A 14,212-nucleotide genomic window follows, 5' to 3' on the forward strand; every position below is an offset into this window, starting at 1 on the left:
TCATTGAACTATGTAGCTAGTCCAGCTGTTTGCTAGTAGAGTTGCTTAAGTGTACTTTTTGGTTGAAGACCAGACAAAACAGGAGAGAATAAAAACAACATTGGACTGTTTAAAACTCAGGCTATGTTCATATTATTAATTTTTTTTCGCATTCTAAATAGATGCAGATTTAGAGGTTGCTGCATTGTTTTCTCCATGAGGAGAAACCTGCTTTAGACACCTACTGGATTTGTATTGGGTCTTTCTTGATACACATGTATCTTTTCAGTTATGTTTGTGCTCATCAAGTGCTAAAATGGTGAACAAATATGGGTATTTTATGATATGTGCCATTTCATTGTAACTGGTGCATCTCCCTTAGACTTCTGGCAATGACAGGAAACAGCCTCCATCTACTGCAGAGAGAAGAAACGGGAAAATACAGGGATGGAGCCTGTGAGCAGTGCACGCAGAGACTTAACCCGTGTCCCTGCAGTCCATGGAAGCGTTTTTTCTGAATTCAATCACAGGAATCTCGAGCTGCAACAAAGGAGTTAGTACTGGTTGTTTTAATATTGATTTGTGAATGAGTAAACATGACAGCATTATTAGCTGTGGCTTGTTGTATATTTGTGTTCGAGAGCATATTTATAAAATAAGCCCTGATGGAAATGTTCTTCTTTGCAAAATTGGCTATTACGGTTTTAAAGAAAGGTTAAAAATTACAAGGCGTTCCTGTTTTTCCAGTGCATGTTTGACTGCCAAATGTCTGTGAACACTCTGTTGTAGTAAAATGTCAGAATGATAAGAGAGGAAAGTAAGAGGAGAAGCGAGGGATGAAAAAACCCTTCAATCTATGTTCAAGCTCTTTCTAAATGACCTTGCACGTGACAGGCACAAATTTGTATTTTGCATGAAAACCTTTCATTTATGAAGAAGAGATGCTGGTGGGAAGGGAATGTGAAAAGAAAGGCAGGCCTGCATGACAGATTTTCAAATGGCACACAATGACTGAGTGCATCTACAAAGAAAGAGAAGTGAATTTCTCAACAAAGAAAGAGAAGTGAATTTCTCAATAAATTGCTACCCCAAACAGAATGCCAAATATTTATATGTATCTATAATAACAATGTGAGGTCCTTCTAAGCCGTGTGGTTTATATTTTGAGCAAATAATATTTTTATGCATTCCACTTGATTTTTTTTTCCTACAGTGGTCCTATTTATTTTCTGCTTCCATAGTAGATTGCAAGATCGTGCTTGCTAGTTGTACTTTTTGGCTTTCCCTTTCAGCTTAGCAAGGTTGTAAATAGTTGTTTGTTGTTGTTCCTTATTTAAGGAGAGAAACACAAGGAGGTTGAGATCATGTTCCCAAATGAAAGTGGCTGTGAGCAAGCTGTATGGAAGTTTGTAAAACTTGCAGGAAAGTACTTTGCCTGATGGGGTGTGCAGGGAGGGCACCTGTCCCCGGCTTGCTGCCTGCCAGCAGTAATGGGCTTTGAGCTGGTGAGGCACACTCAGCACCCACAGGGCTGGCAGTAACGGCAGAGTGGGACATGCTTGGGGGCCACTCAGTACCTCATCCTTGTGCAAATGCACCCTTTGCCCCCTTGGTACACCACTGACAGCTTGCAAGGAAAGTTGCAAGCATGTGCAAGGGGGTACCAACAGAAAAGGTCTGTGACACAGTCCAGGTGCAAAACCAGAAAGGAACAAGGAACCATAATTTCATGCAGTAAAGGTTAGATGACTTCCATTTAATTGTTCCACTTTGAAAAATATCTGTATGTCAAACTGAATGATATTTTATCAAGTAGTCAGGTTCTGTATCATTTGTTGCTTCCTACAGCTACATGGCTGAGAGCAAATCTGACAGCTTGAACTTTGGTTTGTGAATGTGTTGAAAAACTTTTGTGAACACTAGTGCACCCGAATGACCCAATAGTTCCCAGCAGTCTCCCCAGGCTACATGATTAATCCTAACCATATATTATAGCTCTTGTGCTGTAGTTTTCCTCCAGCTAAGTAAGCTGGGTATTTGCAAAAAAGATTTTTCAAATGTAATCAATGTAACAAAGAAAAAATCAATCAGGTTTACAGAACCACTCCAGTCCTTATTTGCATTAAGAGTCATTGTAATGTCTTTCTTGTTGCTGATGCTTTCTGTGAGAGTTCCAAGCAGAAAGCAACTCAAGCTGTATGCTGCAGGTTAAGATGCTTTTTAAGGAAATGGGAATTCAAACTATTAACACCAAAGCAGCTTGATTTTTTTTTTCATAGCCTTTCCTCATTTCTTAATTTTAAATTTCACTTAAAACATCTAGTTTTTTTTTTTTTTTTGTTTGTTTGTTTTTTACATCAGTGAACTCCAGACTCCTGCAATGTGTTTATTTCTAGATGCATGCTTCAGTTGCTGTTTTTAACAGATATCAAGTGTTATTGAGGTTAATATTTTGCTAACAAATCCAGTTCAGTGACATTAAGAATCAATACTGAAGGAAGAACAGTTTTTTGTTTGCTATTAGAAAGCTGTTTCTGAGACTCAGAAAGCTTGTGCAGTGTTGGAATTCTTCTCTCCTTAGCTCTTTCTTCTTTTTTTCTTTTCTTTCTCCCTCCTGTAGGTACATTTATATTTTAATGTAAAATCTACAAGGAAAATCTTGAAAAGAAAATCAAAGACGGTTGCTTTGCTAAACTTGGAATAATGGGGGTGATTCAAATCCATCTTGCCTTACCAAAAAGTCAGAAAGACTGTCCTTCTTCATGGGTAGGTTTAGTTCTGGTGCTGTCTTCCTCTAGAATATGAGAAATTTAAAAGGTGAGGGTGCAACGTCCATCTGATCTATTTGAATATTACCAGCTTTGGCACTGTAGTCAATTGTTCCTGCAGTAAACTCATTCTCAGTGAAGGAAATTATTTAGGATAACAAATTTATGGTTGAATGCTAGTAATAATCTCAAAATTAAATACAAATATTTTTAAGAAATACTACTTCTATTGAAGTTAAAGGAAATTTCATGATTTTTTTTAAATAGATGTAGATTTCTAAGTTGCTGAAAGTGACTGCGTGTTAAGCCAGTGTGGGAGGAGCAGAGGTATTGCAAAACAAGTTACATGGCCATAAACGTACTGTTCACATTGCATGATGCTTTTAGCTTTTATGCCAGTGCCTACTTCAAACATGGCAAGCATGGAAGCCTGGTTTCTTAATATCTGTATAAACGGCTTACTCCTCTTTGCACACACAATTCATCTGTAATTTTTGTGTTTTTTAATTTCTAAAAGCCTGCATTTAATATAATCTGATGTTTTGGTGCAGAGTGGGTATTATATGTAAAATATTTATATGTATATTCAAACGGTTATTTTCCAGTTCTGCTGTTGGTCTTCCCTTGGATTTTTCTGCTTTTTTAGTTTTTACTATATCTGGATGCCATCTCTACTTCAGTATTCTTTCAGTCTCCGGTTTGGACTCGCTTGTTTTTTTAATTTCCTTTTTCTCCTTTGTCCTATTCATTTCTCTTGATGTTCATCTGTATTGAGAAATTCCAATATACAAACTGCTGATTTAAAAGTAAAACAAAGAACCCCCCTAATTTTAGTTCTATTGAAGTAATAGAAAACATTTCTGGCCTTATTTGGCTTTTTTTTTTTTTTTCCCCATAAGTGCAAAGCTAACATTAGATCAAGGTTTAAACAAAAATGTATCACGGAGTTGGAATAGGAGCCAATTCAGGATGGAGTTGTTGTGGAAGTTGCTCCTGTGTGTTATAGCCCTGGCACTGAAAAGAAAAGTAACCATCCCACCATATATGATACTGATTTGAGCCATTAGGGTAGTGACAAAATTGGCTGCAAAGCCACTGTGAAAAGAGCATTATATGCAATGCCACTATCTCATGTTATCACTCCTCCATCCTTTTCAATGAAATCATTGCGTGTTTATTTTCCCACTGTGTTGAATGATAGCTGACACAAAGGGAACCCAGTCATGGCAATGCATACAAATCACACCCATAATAGGATGTTCTGCAGTAATGCCTACTGTCAGTAAAAATCTCACAGGTTTTAGGCAGCTATAAGGAATGTGAGCAGTTTCGTTCTGCTGAATGTTTGGTCAACAGGAGCCATCCATTCAAGGGGTGTCTGTCCTGCTCCTTGCCTTGCCATGTTCACTTAAAAGACACAAAAAAATGATGTTTGGTGACTTGCTCATTCTTTTATGCTAGATTGGGTTCTTTAATAATGCAGTCTCTGATTTTTGTTGTTGTTGTTTGTTTGTCTTGTTTTGTTTTTTGGTTGGTTGGTTTGGTTTGGTTTGGATGCTCTTGAGAAACAGCTGTTGACAATGACAATTTAATTTTTATATGTTTTGCAGACTGTAGTGACCCAGTAAGTTGAGGATTGTAGTGAAGGAGGCCAGTGAAGGTCTGAACCCCTCACTTCTGCAGCGTCTTGGAAGATGTGGCATCTTATTCACAGGTAGACTTTTTAAGCACTCTGTTTTTCTTCATTATCTTCAAGAAACTTGTCATAATTGCAGTCAACTCATCCTGTAAAATGTAATGGATTCAGTTCTCACTTTTCAGTTTTTAATTATTTATTTATTTATTTATTTTTATTATTTATTTATTTTTTATTTTGCTACTTATGTAATAAACATAAATTAGTTTTAGGACCAAGAAACTGGGGTGGAGAAATCCAGGAATCTAGTGTCTTCATTGAATATCTCAACAAAAATACTTGATGCAATCCAGGGCTTGCAGTAATATTGACCAACTATTTACAAATGCCTGTTCTGTATGTTACCTTTTTCAGGCTATTTCAATTTACATGCAGATTGGAGAAAATAAAAATACCTTTACAGTCTGTATTGCACCTCTTAAAGGACAGAAATCCATTTTCTCTTTGAGCTTTATTTTTACAATGCTTTCTTCTTGTAATTGCAGGGTGCTATTTTTGTCAAATGGTATATGTCTCATTTCAAAGGCATACCTTAACAGAACCTCTTACCCAGGGGAAAAAAGACAATGTCATAGGCTTCCTCATGTTTATTAATGTCCCATTGCCTACTTCAGTTGTTGCTTATGGAATCTACTATAAACTGGTTTTACTATACTCTTGGCAAGAATCCAATGATGGGGATAATGAAACACTGGTTGCATTTTGTCCATATTAAAAATAAATTAATAATAATAATAAAAGAGGCAAATACTAAATTTCTAATTTTGTGAAGTTAATTGTGTTGTATTTTGAGCTAAGAGCCTAAATAAGTTTGAAACATCCTTCAGAAGATGACAGGTTTTTTGTTTTAGTTTAACAGTTTGTCGTGGTTTAACCCAGCCGGCGGCTAAACACCACACAGCCGTTTGCTCACCCTCCCCCCTCCCTCTCTGGGACGGGGGAGAGAAATGGAAAGTGAAGCCCGTGAGTTGAGATAAAGACAGTTTAATAAGACAGGAAAATAATAATAACAATAATAATAATAATACAATGATGATAATAGTACTACTACTAATAATGTGTACAAACAAGTGATACACAAAGCAATTGCTCACCACCCGCTGACCGATGCCCAGCCTAACCCCGAGCAGTCCGGCCCCCTCCCCCAACTAGCCACCCTGATATATTGTTCAGCATGATGTCAGATGGTATGGAATACCCCTTTGACTAGTTTGGGTCACCTGTCCTGGGTCTGTCCTCTCCCAGCTCTTGCTGCATCCCCAGCCTGCCCGTTGGCAGGACAGAGCAAGAAGCTGAGACGTCCTTGGCTTGGTGTAAGCACTGCTCTGCAACAATTAAAACATCGGGGTGTTATCAGCACTCTTCTCATCCTAGGCCAAAACACAGCATTCTACCAGCTACTAGGAAGAAAATTAACTCTGTTCTAACTGAAACCAGGACACAGTTTTGGTCTGTGAAGCATTGTATGCTGGAGAAGACGATTGACATGGTGACATGGAATGATTAAATTCAGTAAAAGCTTCTATATTACGACTTTGTTGAATGCTTGCTTATGAACACTCATGTGCAGGCAGACGTAGAGAGAGGAAGATCTGGATGTTGATTGTCCTGTGATGAAGTTATACAAAAAAGGCAAACGGCTATAGAGAGTAGTTTGGGGCTCACCAATGTTTAATTTCAGTGGAATTTAAAATAAAATTTTGAATATATTGTACTTGTTAAAAAAATGTATTTATATTTTCTTATAGTAAGAAATTGTCCTGCCTGAATTCCATTTTATGTAATCCTTGATTTCAATGTATAGCGCACATTTAACCTGCCCAATGATGTGTTGCTGATGCTGAAGACAGATTCACTTTTATGCATGGCTTCATTTGGGTAACTGAGTGATGTACCTTATGTAAATACTTAAAAGCTAGAGATGTATTCTGCCATGAAATTCTAATGAAAACTATAGATACAACGTTGGAAGTGTTTGGCTCCTAGTTTTTGAGTCAGGCAGGCCTGTCTTTACTGGTTGTCTTTTAGGATAAATAATATAATTTTCAGTTATGTATCTCCTCTTTCCAAGCTGTGTGCATATGACATAGTTGAAAGGAGTTAGGAAACTGAGATTTTATCTCTGCCAAATGTGTAAAAAGAGCTTCTGGGATGTCAACACTATCAGCACTTGTTATCTTGACTAGGCTCACTGGAATTTAGCCAAAGGAGTATTGGATGCTAATGTCACAAAAACATACAACTTCTGCTTTCTTAAATGTTTTTTGAATGATACCTTGCCATGCACTTTACCTTTATTTATTTATTTATTGACACATGGATTTAGTCAAAACTGTATATTTTTTCCGGGCATTCAGGTAAACAGGTAATGAGACAGGTATTAGAGAGCAAGCATTTAAATTAGAGAGCAATAATTCCATTAAATTTAATCCGAAACTTGGTAAGATCAACACTTGTAGAACACCTTCTAAGAACACCAGTGTGCAGACAGAAGGGGAGCTTGGCATGCTTTGTTTTTAAAATACAAGATTGTAAAATTAGGTGCATAGTTAAAAATTTGGCTTAAAATTCTGAGCAGGTTAAGGGATCTTATTCTCACTGTTATGATGTAAACTCCAAAAATTCCACTGCTATTTTAGATGCTGAAATGTACTTCTATACCACACAAGAGCTCAGCTTCTCTTATGGGTTAGGTAAGCTTATATGGGTTTGATATGTTTATATCAATATATACGCATATAAGTAGAGATGCAGAAGTCAGTATATTAATGAACTTGTAATAAGACGGTATTAGAGAAATAGAAAGTTATGTACTCACCCCATTCACAATGAGTTTAAGTGTTCAAGTATTTTTTTAGCTACATAGATTTCTGTTGAGATGAGGAAAATCAGCCCTAGATCTGTGAACCCTGAAAAGCTCAGCACACAAAATGAGCATTATTCAGTTGTCTGTTCCATCCCTCACAAGTCTATACCCTCCCTTCCTTTTCACTGTGGGTTTTTGCAGCTGAACATGTTTGAAAGCATGCATGGTAGGCAGTAATCCAGGTCATCATAGTATCACCCAGTCTGGCAAAACAAAAGTGATAAACAAGGAAAAAAAAATACCTTTTCTTGTTTTCAAATAAATGCTACAGAGAGATGAAGAGGCAGCTTAGTTGTGGGACAACAATCCATAATTTACTTTGCAGATGTCTCTGTAATTTAAGCAGCAGGCAGAACAACCGTTCAGTTGTAGATGCTCTGGGGAAATGATACACAGAGCCTCGTGAATCATTGTAAGGATTAAAAGCAATGAACATTCATCTTTTTAACCTCATAAACTGATACTGCAAAGCCAAGGATTACAACTTATTGTGCATGTAATCTTTGCTCAGGGATAAAGGGTGTCAACTTCTTAAAAAACTTCTCTCCATTAACAGTGGCACCTACCTTTTGGGGAGGGAGAAAAGCCAATCTTAAAACTGACTTTGAAAGACTTCCTTCTATTAAATTAATACTTGACATTTCCCACAAAAGAAGGAAAGGAAAATTCTTGGATGAGCTTTTGTTCATTTCTAAGAAAGGTGATAGTTTGCTTGTAAGCCCTGATTTGGTATTAACATTAATATTAATGATTGTATTTCAAAACTTTGCTTAATAGACATAACTCAAAAAAAGCCCTTTCCTTTTCCCATTATAAATATGTGGAGTCTTGAACAATGCTTTGTCTTGTTTTACTTCATCTTCTTTTTAAAATGCGATTAGTTTTTGAATCAGTTGCTCATTGCCATTAAAGAATATTGTCATGACCATGGACCTGTTGGAGCAAGTCCAGAGGAGAGATGCAAAGATGACAGGGCTGGAGCACCACTCTTATGTGGAAAGGCTGAGAGAGATAGGGCTGGAGAAGAGAAGGCTCCAGGGAGACCTTATATTGGCCTGCCAGTACCTAAAGGGGGCCTACAGGAAAGCTGTGGAGGGATTCTTTTTCAGGAAGGGTAGAGATAGGACAAGAAGGATTGGCTTTAAACTAGAAAAAGGTAGGTTTCGATTAGAATTTGGAAGAAGTTCTTGACTCAGGGGGTGGTGAGGCACTGGCACAGGCTGCCCAGAGAAGCTGTGGATTCCCAGTCCCTGGAAATGTTCAAGTCCAGGTTGGATGGGGCTTTGGGCAGCCTGGTCTGGCGGGAGGTGTCCCTGCCCTGCAGGGGGGTTGGAATTCAGTGGTCTTTAAGGTCCCTTTCAACCCAAACTTTTCTGTTATTCTGTGATTATGAAAAAAAAAAAAAGACTGTGCATTCAGTCTGTTAAATAAGCACTGTAAAACTTGAATTTATCTATATGCTTTGGAAATATTTGTCTCAAGAGTGTAATTTTTCCCTTTTACACAAGAAGAAAACACAGAATCCTCGTAATCTAAATTATGACATGTAAATTGGCAGTATCCCTGTGAATAGAATCATGGAATATCCTTAGTTGGAAAGGACCCCCAAGGATCATCTGGTTCAACTTCTGGTCCAGGACCACCCAAAATTCAGACCACGTGTCTGAGAGCATTTTCCAAATGCTTCCTGAACTCTGTCAGGCTCGGTGCTCTGACCACTTCCCTGGGGAGCCTGTCCCAATGCCCAGCCACCCTCTGGGTGCAGAACCTTTTCCTAACACCCAGCCTGACCCTCCCCTGTCCCAGCTCCATGCCGTTCCCTCGGGTCCTGTCGCTGTCCCCAGAGAGCAGAGCTCAGCACCTGCCCCTCCACTCCCCTCGTGAGGGAGCTGAAGGCCACCATGAGGCCTCCCTTCTGTCTGCTCTGCTCTGGGCTGAACAACCCAAGGGACCTCATTTGTTCCTCATACATAAAAGCCTTCGTTTGGACACTCTCTAGTAGTTTTATGTCCTTTTTATTCTGTAAATTCTAACTTCTAATAACTTCCAACTTATCCAGTAAGGTATTCAAAATAGCTTAAATACTGAATACTTCCACATTCAGAATCCCTGATTTTAGAGGGACTGAAGGAATCTAAAAATCTTTGAAAGGGAGAAGAGTCTGGGCAATATCATGATGTGGAGCTTTCTTCATAGACCAGTAAACCAGGAAAATCAGGACTTTCTGCAAGCAACTCATGGTATTATCTAAAGTATTATCTAAACTATTCTTTTTGTGATATATGACTACTATATATTTCTGGGGAATGCAATACAGGAAAACACTGTTCAGTAGAGTAGTGTACTGCATCAGTGACAATGATAATGCTCAGCTTTTGATACAGATGGCAAAGCAAAAGGTAAGTTTCTTGTAGGTTTGATCCAAACTAATGGAGAAGATCTGAGATGCATGCAAATGGAGGGCAACTTGGGTGAGGCTGTTTATGAAACCTTAGGATTCAGGAGAAGGAAAACAGCAATGGTAAAACAATCTACTTTGTGGAAGCAGATTTCACTGAGCTCAGATCATTGATAAGATCCTAAGGAAGATAAATGTAAGGAGTCAGAAGAATCAGTAGTGCTGTGGATAAGTATTTTAATAGTAAGAAGAAAGTAGTGAGGAGAAGAAAACCTGTCATCAGAAGTGTTTATGGTTTTTGTTTCTTTCAGCTTTTTTCTTTGTCTGTAATTAGGTGAACATCAGTTAATACCAGTGACAATGGTATGAGATCTCAGATTATATAGCTCACTTATCTAAACAATTTATTTTCATGTAGTTAGAATGTGATGAAACTTATCCCAGGTTACTTACCAAACCAACTGAATCTTTCTCAAACATAATATCTCAAATATATCTCAGGGCTGTTTCATAGAACATGAGCAAGATGGATGAAGTACCAGAAATTTTAGAACAGCAAATATAGCAAGAACAGAGTGCAAAAAGTAAAGAAGTGAAGAATTATAAATTAATCACCTTAGCAGTAATTCCAGGGAAAAAAATAAACAATCTAGGAGACATAAAAGAAAGAGCAATATTAAATATGGATTTGTCTGTAACAAAATGTATTCTTTTACAACAGGGTAATTGTACTGTTGGTTAGTAAAAGAGTAGATTTAATCTACCATGCAGTTAGTAAGATTTCTCATAAGTTATCACATAATGTAGCCTAGACAAAACTATACAGTGTATATGCAAAGATGGTGGGAGAATAATGCATGGAGAGAAGTTATCAATTCTGAGCAGTCTGAAAGGATTTGGGGGACAGCAATTTTCATTAACTTGCTTGTGAGTTGAATAGGAAGTACGATTTGTATATGACATTTGGCTAGTAGGCAGTGTAACATTATCTGCTGGTGTATTTACATACCTCAGCCCAAGTCATGCTGTTGTTATCCTTAATGGAACTGTCTTCTCAGTTCCAATTAATTGATATATTTTGGAACCATTGTTGTTTCTTGTTCTCTTTTGCAGTTTTTTTTTTTTTTTCAGAAAGCCTAATATAATAATAATAATAATAATAAACCTGTGGTTTTTGGAGTTTCTTGCATTCCCTTGATTACAAATATTTAGTCTGTCATTTATTTCAGGCTCTCACATGTTTTTAGGGAAGGTCAGGCATGTATTGTATGTAGTATAAATGATTTAGAAAACTGTTTCTTTTATTTTCAAGTCTATCCCATTATTACTCCAAAATACAACTGCTTAAAGACCTTACCTTTCAGATTTCAGATCTTGCAGTCACACTACAGACTCTAGGAATCTATTTTTTAATGATGGAATTGGAAAGGGGTGTCTAAGCAGTCTAAGCATCACTGCTTTGGGACCTATGAATCATAGCTTTAAAGAAAGAGACGCTAAAAGAAGGCATGCTAAGTCTTTGAGAATAGTTATGGAAAACCTTTTGTCTATTTTCTCCTGTCTTGTAAAAAGAAAGATAACTTTGAAACCTCCAAATATTTGAGTCCATTGTATACGTCTGCACTGTAAACCAAATTAATCCTTGGTTTAACTTCATATTTTCCAGTGCTGTTCTCATGGTTCAGTGCTTTGAACATGTGACTTTGGCCCCTAAGAGTAATCTAATTTTTGAACATCAGTAGAATTTATCAACTTTTTAAACAAGCAACAATAGATATCTATGTCAGAACAGGCAGGTCTGAAGACTACTCTGAGAGTTGGAATATAAATACTGACTTTACTTTGGTAGCTAGCATGATTAATTATACATGAATTTTGTGCGAATTTAATGCTTTACTTATTTCACTCATTTGCTTTGTTGCCTGTCCCTTTGTAATTCAGCAAAATATTTCTAATGACATCAGGCAAGCAGATGAAAAGGCCACTATCCCGAGAAGGACTGTGTTGCTGAAGCAGTTATTCTGTTATGATGAGGTGGGAAAAACTACTCTTCCAGCCTTCTATTTACTGTTAAATACCCATTCATGAAATAATTTAATATTTATTAATCAGCTTTAACGTTGAATGGGTATTTCTATAGAACTGCTCTAATGTTGAGGAATGGTATTCCAGAGACATGTCCTTCAAAAACATATATTTTCACTTTGTTCTTTAGGTGTGTTTAAAAGACGTTTAGATGTAGAGCTTAGGGATATGGTTTAGTGGGGACTGTTAGTGTTAGGTCAGAGGTTGGACTCGATGATCTTGAGGTCTCTTCCAACCTAGAAATTCTGTGATTCTGTGATTCTGTGTCATTACCACTGTCATACAGCATCTTTAAATGAAAGAGTTGATCTATATTGTGATCACCATACTTTTCCTAGATTATTATTATTTTTTAATAAATGGTGTGACACTACAAATAAAAGGTAATTCATATCTTGGGATTGTCTACAGATTCAAACAGACATGATGGACATGATGTTGTAATCTTTATATTCAGTCATTCTTTATAGGGAGTCTTTTACAGAGAGGCCTTCCTAAGTACTGACAGGAGATCATAATTGTGAAAATATATATATATATATATATATATATATATATATATATATATATATATTTCAGCTGCTCGAGGCCAGACCATTTGATAGCTGCTTAAAACAATACTGTAAAGTTTTACAGGCCTCAGGCAAGACTTTCTGTTATCTTTTCAGGATAGCTGTATCCTCTGATTATCTCATGATGATTTTACTTGAAATGTCTTGCTGGATATTATTGAAATGTCTTGCTTTTTCTGTGGTGATTTCACTTCTAATTTGACCATTTTGCTTTCTCTGCTTATTTTGAATATATGAAAGTTCATTTAATTTTCAGTAGCCCATTGGGATGTTGGTCTCTATAGAAATCTAGCCAATACAGAGGACTCAAGGAGAAAATGTGCTTGTACATCTGCTATGATTCAGATGCTACAAAACTAAATACTGGGCTTGGATACTATTTGTACACAGACCTTTTTCTTATAATTTCAAGTAAACTTGAAGATGATTTCTTTCCCTTCAGTGTTCTTTTTTCATACCATAAATGTGAGCCAAATGCACAGTTTTCCATCCTCATAAAACACACGTTACTGCATTTGTGAATTCTGGAATGAATCACTGGCTAAAGACTCATTATTCATGAAAACCATTAAAGTAAAAGGGAAGAAAACAGCTGGTTATTCAGTGAACGGGCAAAAAGTGTTTTATTTATTTAAAAATGTTAATTTTGCTAATGTGAATGTCTTTTCAATATTTTTAATATAGTCTTCTATAAATTGTAAGAGGTATGATGTACATATGTCACGGATTAAATTTTTACGTGCTATTTTAATTAAGTAAACAAGGTGATCAGGTGCTGGTTACAGCTGCACAGCTAAGTGAGATTTTTGTAATTAGCTCATGCACACACATATGCACCTTTCAAAACTAGGCACTAATTTGGGATTCTTCAGATTTTAGTGCCAACTTGAGATAACTTTAAAAGACAATAATAATCTGAGGGTCAGTTTTTACTCTTTCTAACAAGCTGATTGAACAATTCAAGTTTCAAAGCCTGCATCTGATTGAATTATGACTGCTGTCAACTCTAAAACTAATCCAAGAGAATCAAGTTCTTAAAAAAAGTTCCAAATTTGCTTTACTGGAAATGAAAATTCTTTTTAATGAGTGAGTTTAATTTTTTAATTAAAGAATTAAACTATACCCATGCAACATATTTATTCAACTCAAAAAAATAACAGTAGAAAATGGCAAATTGATGGTGCAATACCACCTTAAATGGAATAGCTTCTTAAAGAAATTGCTTATAAAAACTTGCAAGGAAAATAGTATGTTCTGGAGCTGTTTGTTTTTGTTTTTGTTTAGTTGGTTGGTTGGTTTTTTTTTTCAGGAGGAAGGCTGAAGTCACAAAAAAAAGTTTTATTTTTGTTTGGTTTTAGTAATAAATAATTGCTTAAATGTGTTCATGCTACCACTGATTCTTGATATGTTGAGTATGTTTGAAACATGCTTGTGTCTTTAAATACCAGGATGAGTGGGTAGGGCAAAGCAAAAGAATCTATCCGATAAAAGTAGGACTAGAAAAGTAAAATCTTTGTAAGGATGTAACTATTTCAGAAAGTGGTTTATGGAGAGTCATGAGCCATTGCACTTGGAAGCAATTTATGCTATCTTACCAATACAGTACTGTGCAGAACTAATTAGTTTTGATGAGATGATTTATTTGCAATGGGGCAACTGGGCTGTCACAACAATTCCTCTTCAAATTCTTACTTAGTGTTCTTCCCATGGTACTGTACTGCATTAGGTGAGTATCACCTTTCATCCTGCTCATTGCAGCAAGCATACTTTAAGAATAAGGAAATGGAGAAGAGAAACCTACAAACCAGTGAGATTTAGAGGATAAAAATATGGGATCCATCCTAAGAG

General features: G+C 36.6%; 1 protein-coding gene across 2 annotated transcripts in view; it reads left to right on the plus strand.

The window, feature by feature from the left end:
• CDH12 (cadherin 12) overlaps positions 1-14,212 on the plus strand; it is a 577,613-nt gene that overhangs the window by 182,111 nt on the left and 381,290 nt on the right. For both annotated transcript variants that reach the window (XM_027451645.3, XM_027451640.3), the window contains exon 2: positions 4,358-4,461. The gene's annotated coding sequence lies outside the window, so the exon portion shown is untranslated. The remainder of the gene's footprint in view (positions 1-4,357; positions 4,462-14,212) is intronic.

This window comes from Anas platyrhynchos, chromosome 2 (genome assembly GCF_047663525.1).
Source record: "Anas platyrhynchos isolate ZD024472 breed Pekin duck chromosome 2, IASCAAS_PekinDuck_T2T, whole genome shotgun sequence".
In the NCBI taxonomy this organism is placed as follows: domain Eukaryota; kingdom Metazoa; phylum Chordata; class Aves; order Anseriformes; family Anatidae; genus Anas; species Anas platyrhynchos.